The 7,686-nt window shown below is 36.4% G+C and overlaps 1 long non-coding RNA gene across 1 annotated transcript; it reads left to right on the top strand.

The window, feature by feature from the left end:
- The first annotated feature begins 2,837 nt into the window (after window positions 1–2,837).
- LOC140990568 (uncharacterized) lies at window positions 2,838–5,301 on the top strand. The gene is made up of 3 exons (XR_012177671.1): window positions 2,838–3,355; window positions 4,335–4,438; window positions 4,927–5,301. It is a non-coding gene; the product is annotated as an uncharacterized lncRNA (long non-coding RNA).
- Window positions 5,302–7,686: the final 2,385 nt, after the last annotated feature.

The following is a 7,686-nucleotide window of genomic DNA, read 5'->3' as shown; positions in this document are numbered from 1 at the left end:
AACAAGAGAATCGTGCCACGTTTGTCTCGGATCATCCCTCGCATCATTCTCGCTTCGGTATCGTCGTTTCGGTATTTTAAATATCAAAAGGTATGTATATTCTTTCGTTTTCATATCGATCTTATCATAGTAATAATTTTGATGTTTATTGCATGAAAAACATGTGTATGTTATGCAAAAATTTGAGCAAAAATGGTTAGATCGATTTTGAAATGATTTTTTGATCTACAAACTCAAAATTTGCTGTCATTTTAAATACTGCAACTTTTTGGTCGATTTTTTGGAAAAACTTTCAACATATGAAACGTAGAACTTTTTGATGTTTTCGATCTGACAGATAATTTAAAATCTTTGGATAAGAAATGAGAGAGTTATGATTGATTTCGTGGGACTGCTCAAACTGCGATTTTCTGAAAATGCGTTCTTAATGTGTTCTTGAAGTTTTATTGTTGCAGGATTCGTCGGGAATTGACGGTTGATCGCTGCTGTGTTTAAGTATGTTGAGTATGATGTTGCGATGATTTTCGGTGTGTCGGTTCACGTCGATAGGCACTTGATTGCATTAGAAGTCGTAGGAAGCGTTTTGAAGTCAAAATATCGTGTTTCCGGGTTGTGTTTCGTTTTTTGGTGTGCGTAGTTGTTTTGGGACGTTTGTTTGAGTTTGAATCAGTGCCGTAGCATCATAGGATGGGTCTTGAGGTGTTGGTCCACGGTTCTTATGATCTAGTGAGTAGAATTAAGTCACAAGTGTAGGGAATTCCGTTTGTTCACAACTCCAGTAGGTACATGGACCCGAAGCTGGACCCTTAAACAAAGTCCATGCCCTTGTTCCTTCGAAGTGTGAATTTCCAACACCTACACGGACCCCGATCCGGACCCTTACACGGGGTCCGTGTACTCCATAAAAAAATTTATTATTATTATTATTATTTTTTGGGATTGTTTTGGGGTTTGATGTCATGATTTAGTACGATGATTAAACGAGGTCAAGTCCCGCGAGAATTAGAACGTCATAAGGAAATTTATCATTTTTGGGTGTGAGCATGACTAATACGCCTAAGTTATGAAAGATAAGTGTTTGAACTCATGTTAGTACGTGCAGCAGTGGCCCAAAGGAGATCCAACGAATCCCACAACGCCAAGTAATTATGTTCGACGTGCAAAAGAAAATATTTTAAGTTTTTGAGGTATGCTAAATGTCTTGTGACCAATTATGAACAGGTTTTGAAGTCGGTGAACGTGGCCGAGGACCTCTCAACCTCGGTAAAGCATGACCAGGTTTAGATCAGGATTGGAAAGCGGTAAATCATGACCAGGGACCAATCCACCTGGTAAAGCATGACTGGGGATCTCATATATGTGGTAGTGGATTTTTCCTTGTCAACCCAATACTGTGGTTTACTCTGACCAGACGCATTTATGTATGGGTCACTTGCTTTGAAACATATTTTTACGCAAAATGATGTTATTTATGCTCAAGTATGTTTAAGAAAAGTTTTATGATGATGGCACGTCTACGTTTATGCTACTATGTTCAAGTTTCAAGTATGTTTATGCTATTACGTTCAAGTTTCAAGTACGTAAGCCCTACTTTAAAGATGCATGTGGTTTTATTATGTAGTACTTGCTATCTCCAGTTTATACATGTTGAATCTTTAGACTCACTAGACTTGGTCGATGCAAGTGAGGATGACTTTGAGGAGACGAGGGGTGGGGACCAATGAGCCGTCTTGGACTTCGTAGGAGGCTAAACCCGAGGACCGCCAATGTTTTCAGATTTGATGCATGACAATTTTAATACTCTGATTTCACGTGGTTTACAATGTTTAAACAAGTATTTTTCTTGAGCAAATTTTATTTGTGATATCTTTTATTGCAAATATTTTGGATGAACAGTTTATTGATGATCACAATTTGAAAATTTATTTTGTATTTAAGAAAATTTTTAATTTTTCCGCAAATTTTAAAATAGTTCAAAAAGTACGGTACATTATATATGAGGTTATTGATCGACTATAGGGAGATAAATAGAGTGACAGTAAAGAATAATTATCTATTGGCCTGAATTGAGGATTTATTTGATCAATTGCAAAGAGCTTCGGCATTTTCAAAGATAGATATTAGGTTTAGATATCACCAATTAAGGGTCAAGGAGTCTAATGTACACAAGACGGCTTTCAGAACGCCTTATGGGCTTTATGAGTTTCTAGTGATGCCTTTTGGATTGACTAATGTTCCAGCGATCTTCATGGATCTCATGAATCGCTTATTTCATTCGTATCTCAATCAGTTCATTATTGTTTTCATCGCTGATATGTTGATCTATTCCAAGAGCCGTGAGGAGCATGATCAGCATTTGAGGAAGACCTTGCAAGTATTACGAGAGCGGAAATTATATGCTAAAATCAATAAGTGGGAGTTTTGGCTAGAAAGGGTAGTATTCTTTAGCCACATTGTGTCGAAAGAGGGAATTGAGGTCGACCCATCTAAGGTTAAGTCAATTAAGCAATGGCATGTTGCTAAAAGTGTGACGAAAATACGTAGTTTCTTGGGTTTAGCTGGCTACTGTCGCAAGTTCATCAATGGTTTTTCATCCATTGTAGTACCCTTGACGTCGTTGACAAAAAAAATGTGAAGTTTGTATGGGGGCCGGAATTTCAAAAGAGTTTCGATAAGTTAAAATAAGCGCTCACTACAACGCCAGTTTTAGCTATGCCGACAGAGCAAGGGGAATATGTGGTACTTACTGATACTTCAAAACTTGGATTGGGCGCTGTTCTCATCACTACAAGAAAGTTGATTTATGGTGACAAAAATTTAATGAGGGTATGAAAATGGGTCACTAAAAACATTATTTTTGAAGTTTTTATGAGGGTAAAAAAAACCATTATTAAAGAGTTAAATTATTAGTGACGAATTATCAATTTCGTAGCTATAGATAACTAATCCTGTCATTATTTGATTACAAAAAAATCCCTGTCATAATTGCCTACAGATTTTAGGAACCATGTATAAAATTATTTCCCTCCAATTACTCCAACAGAATTTAGGCGCCTACATAATGTATTTTTATTTTTCATTATTAAAAAAATAAAAATATCTTTTACCCCAAATACAATTATATTTCTCACTTTCAATTAATTTGTGTAAACCCTCCTCTCCCCTCCCTTCCGACTTCGATGTTTTTTCTCACCTACTGATTTTTCTCGCCCCTCATGATAACTTATCTCTCAATCTCGATGCTCTCTCATACTCGGTGCGACTGAGAGAAGGGGAATCCCAGCGGCGGCGTTTGTGGAAGACGTGTAAGGTTGCCTCTCTAAGTGAAAAGTCGATTTGCGTTTGTGGAAGACGTGTAAGATTTGCCTCTCTTTTTGTTGTATCATGTATGTAACACGCAGATGAAGATTAGGTTCTCAACTTTGCTCTCTTTATTACTTGAAACATTTGATTGATAATCCAGCAGACAAGGGTGGGTTTATGCTACCTTTCCAATTATTCTCAACCGAAACCGAGAAATCTGAATTTTTTGGTTCGAATCGGTTCTATTTGTCCTTTACCACCCCACTTTTTTAAATCTGATCCCATTAAAAAGTTTTTTAGTGTATACATTTGATATGTTTTCTTCTTTAAAGTACCACAGTCAACAACTTATATAATTTTCATAGTTATCTCCGATGGTGGTTCATCTTGAGTTATTCGGAATTTATTTCTTTTTCATTTCCTTCTCTCATTTGGTGATGGGTTGGGTTAGTTTACTATTATTCTCTCTTTCTTGGGTTTCAAGAGTGCTAAGTCTTTTCCATCAATGTCAGGTTAAATTAAGTCTCCAACACTATTATTTTTTAGCATGTTTTTCTTTCTTTTTTCTTTAGTTTTTGTTTTTCTAGAAGATTATACTCGTTAGTTTTAAGGAAATTTATCCTAATAAATTTACATACGCTTGATGATATTTTGTCTACGAAAATGGTTGTGTTCGTTCTCTATTAATCATGTTTATTTTTCATGAAACATAACAGTATGAAGTCCTAATGAAGTTTTATGAGCTTTGTCATATTGAAGTTTTCCTTTGCTATCAGTAACAGCTACGAGTTTATACATATACCTCCTGGAGTTTTTTTAAAGAAACTGGTAGACATCGTATATATGTATTCTCTAATCTGTGTTGTTTTTTTTTTAAAAAATATTTATTTCTCTACAATGCATTCCAAAACTTATTTCTTTACTTTTTTCATCATTATGTTTGGTCGATATAGGCTTGTTACTTTAAAATGTTTATACTTAAAAGAGACCAATATTGCCGGCACCACTCACTCCATGTTTTTCTTTTCCAGAATCTTCAGAGAAAAAACTTACCTCCATTGAAGAGCTATCCTCTTTGGACTTAAAAACTTGAGTTTGACAGTCTGTTGAATCTATGTTACTGCAGTGGGAAATCGTTCTTTATTGTTGCTTTCCTAATGTTAAGGATTGAAGATTCATTTGCGTTTGAATATCTTGACTGGGTCAATCATCGTCATTATACAACTAGGTCATGTTTATTATCGCTGCCATTGGACATGGATTGTGTTAATATTACTCTAAGCTTCTGTAACTGGTTGCTTATATGTGCAATTAGTATTGCGAAATGCCACATAGATACATTGTGATGCAATAATTGGCTTATATCCAACTAATACAATGTGTTTTCAATCCGAGGGGAAATTTCTAGTGATTTGAATTATTAGGCTGTCTTTAACTATTACGAAAACTCTAGTGATAGAAGTTGTACAAACAGCTCGTAAATCCTGAAAATTACTTTCATATATGCGAAAATGGGGTTTTGAAGCGCTACTGTTGCTAGATATAAAATATGTCCGCGTTAATTATAAAATATGATAGCATATTTGGTTAGTTTATTATAAAATATAATAGCATAATTGAAAGTTGTATTATTATAATAGTAAGCTGAAACTATCGTTTTTTAGCATCACAAAACATATCTTTTTGTTGTGTTGCCTCTAAATATGTTGCAAATTCTTTTGAGCAAGAATTCATACTCGTAAAAGGAAAATGGCACCTAGTAAGGAACGGATGATGTTTTTCAATGATCGATTCAATGAAAAATACAAGGTTGGAGTTGAACAATTTTTGAATTATGCTTTTCAGAAGACAAGTGAAGAGAATAGTATTCAGTGTCCATGTGTGAAGTGTAATAACACTGATTATGGATCTCGTGAAGTGGTTGAAATGCATCTAAATGTGAATGGAATAATGCCAAATTATACAACTTGGTATCACCATGGTGAAAGGCTTGATGAGTCTTCATCTAATGATGAAGAATCATAAGGAAGTGATTGTGATGAAATTTTAAGGGATTTGTATCCTATCATGGATGGTTTTTATAGAAGTGGATCTGAAATTGGTTCATCAAGTGAGAATAAGCATGGAGAGGAACCGAATGATGAAGCAAAGAAATTTTACAGATTGTTAATGTAGAGGCCTGTGTTTCGTATTTGTAAATTTAGGAATAATTTAAAATTTTCTTTAAAAATAAATAACTTGCCTCATTCATAAAAATAACTGATAAAAGTTTGAATGTTAAAGAAGCAGCGGAAGTAAATAATGTTTTCAGAATAACAACTTAAAATAATTCGACAAAATAAAAACTGAATTTGGAATAAAAATAGTAAGTGCTGAAAATGAGGTCCTCGAGTTCCTACTACTGCCGACCCAAGATGGCTCACTGGTCTCCGCCATCGGTCCCGACCTCATCAGTACCTACAACAATCAAGTCTAGTGAGTCTAAAGACTCAGCATGCATATATCGTGAAATAACAAGTAAATATATGATAAAATCGCATGCAACTTAAAAATATCGTGTCGTAACGTAAACATGGAAATCGTGTCATGATTAATTATAAATACGTGCATAACTGAAAATCGTACGTAAAATGTTTGTTCGATGGAGCCCTGTCATAAAATAGCATATCATAATTTTCTGTTGAGAATATGTTCTACGCGAGTGGCTCATACGTAACGTAACATAACATAACATGAATCATCTGATCAGACTAAACCACAGTATACTGGGCGGTAGAGATCATCACAGCCCTTGGACTGGATATCCGTACCCATACATGAACATGAACCGGTCATAGGTCACCGGTTGAAGTAATAATCCAATAAGCTACATCCCATAAGCGTGAAGTGGCCACAAGACATATCGCATATATCTCAAAAATAAACTTTTATATTTTTATGCACGTAATATAATTAAATATCCTATTTTATTTTACCGAATGGGTTGGATCGTTCCCAGGCTCGCTGCGACCTAATTCTAACATGAGGGCCATGCAAATAACTTAACTTGACCAACCCTTCAAAATTGAACAAAAAACGAGACAATTACGCCCAACGAACTTAGTATTCAGTCATGGCTTCGTACCAACCCGAACCAACATCTAACCATCGTTTAGCCACGATTAAAATACTGGAAAACATGACCGTAGGGCTGTAATACACGAAAATTGTGCATTGAGGCCAAAATCATGAAACGCTTTTTCGAGAGTCACTTTGGCACATTGCACCGTACATTCTCGTACGACCTTTAAACTTAACCAAATCACAAACGGCCAAAAACAAGACCTTTCTAACTCAATAAGGTACTGTCCAGTCCAAGGCCATAGACAAAAAGCCAACCGAGAACTCAGATGACACCTCTGAACCGAAGGCAAAGTCGCTGTCAAAAAAAAATTACAGCAGCAGCTGTTGCGCTTCCTTGCGTCGTTTACAAGGCTAATGGCCATTGGGGCTTGAGCCACTGACCAGAGCCTCTTACTAACATCTTAAGGTCTAACTTGAACCATGGCTAAGGGCCCTAGTCCAACCACAATCCAAGAAAACACCCAAGGGAACCGAAACTTGAAACCGAGAACACCAAAAAAAATATGTACTGTGATGCATTGGTTCGCTTGCTATCTTTCATTATTCCAATGGCTATATGATTAACCATGGCTCGATCTAGACATCATGAGGGATTGTGTGAACCATGGCTAATGGCTAGAAGCCAACCAAGATCCACACAACACCATAGAAATCGAAACGAAACTCACACACAAAACCAGAAACTTGAAAACCGAAGGGGCACTTGTCTTGTTTGTTTTAAAATCCGATGGGACCATGAACCAAGCCATGAAAGGGCATCTTGGTCACGTCCTAGAAAGCCAAGGAGAGATTCTAACCATGGCTACAGCCCCTAGGGCAGCCAAGATCAGAACCCTTCCCCTTTGACAGCAAAGCAAGAAAAACGAGACACAACAATGACATGATGGGGAGTTGCTGTCAAAACTCATTTTTCTGGGGTGAATGGCATGCAACCAATGGACTAAACCCTTCCTAACACACCCTATAACATGACCATAAGCAGCCTTGAGCGCCTGGAATGAGCCATACCCTGAAACCATCAAAACAAATACCAACGTGAAGCATGAAGGGAAACAGAAAAATCTGTGCAGAATTTTTTGAAGTGTTGCTGAACAAATTTCGGTTTTTGATATTAAAATCATGAACAAATATGGTTTAAAAATATGTATATGACTTGATTGAAGAGCAAGGAAAGATATAAACATGCCTGAAAATCGTTTGAAAAGAAAACGAATTAATACGACGATACGGCGCGACGGAGGTGGAGTTGCTTTCTTATTT

The sequence above is a fragment of the Primulina huaijiensis genome, chromosome 12 (assembly GCF_012295235.1).
Source record: "Primulina huaijiensis isolate GDHJ02 chromosome 12, ASM1229523v2, whole genome shotgun sequence".
Classification (NCBI taxonomy): Eukaryota; Viridiplantae; Streptophyta; class Magnoliopsida; order Lamiales; family Gesneriaceae; genus Primulina; species Primulina huaijiensis.
Note: the sequence above shows the minus strand (reverse complement) of the source record. Positions and strands in the feature narration are given on the sequence as shown.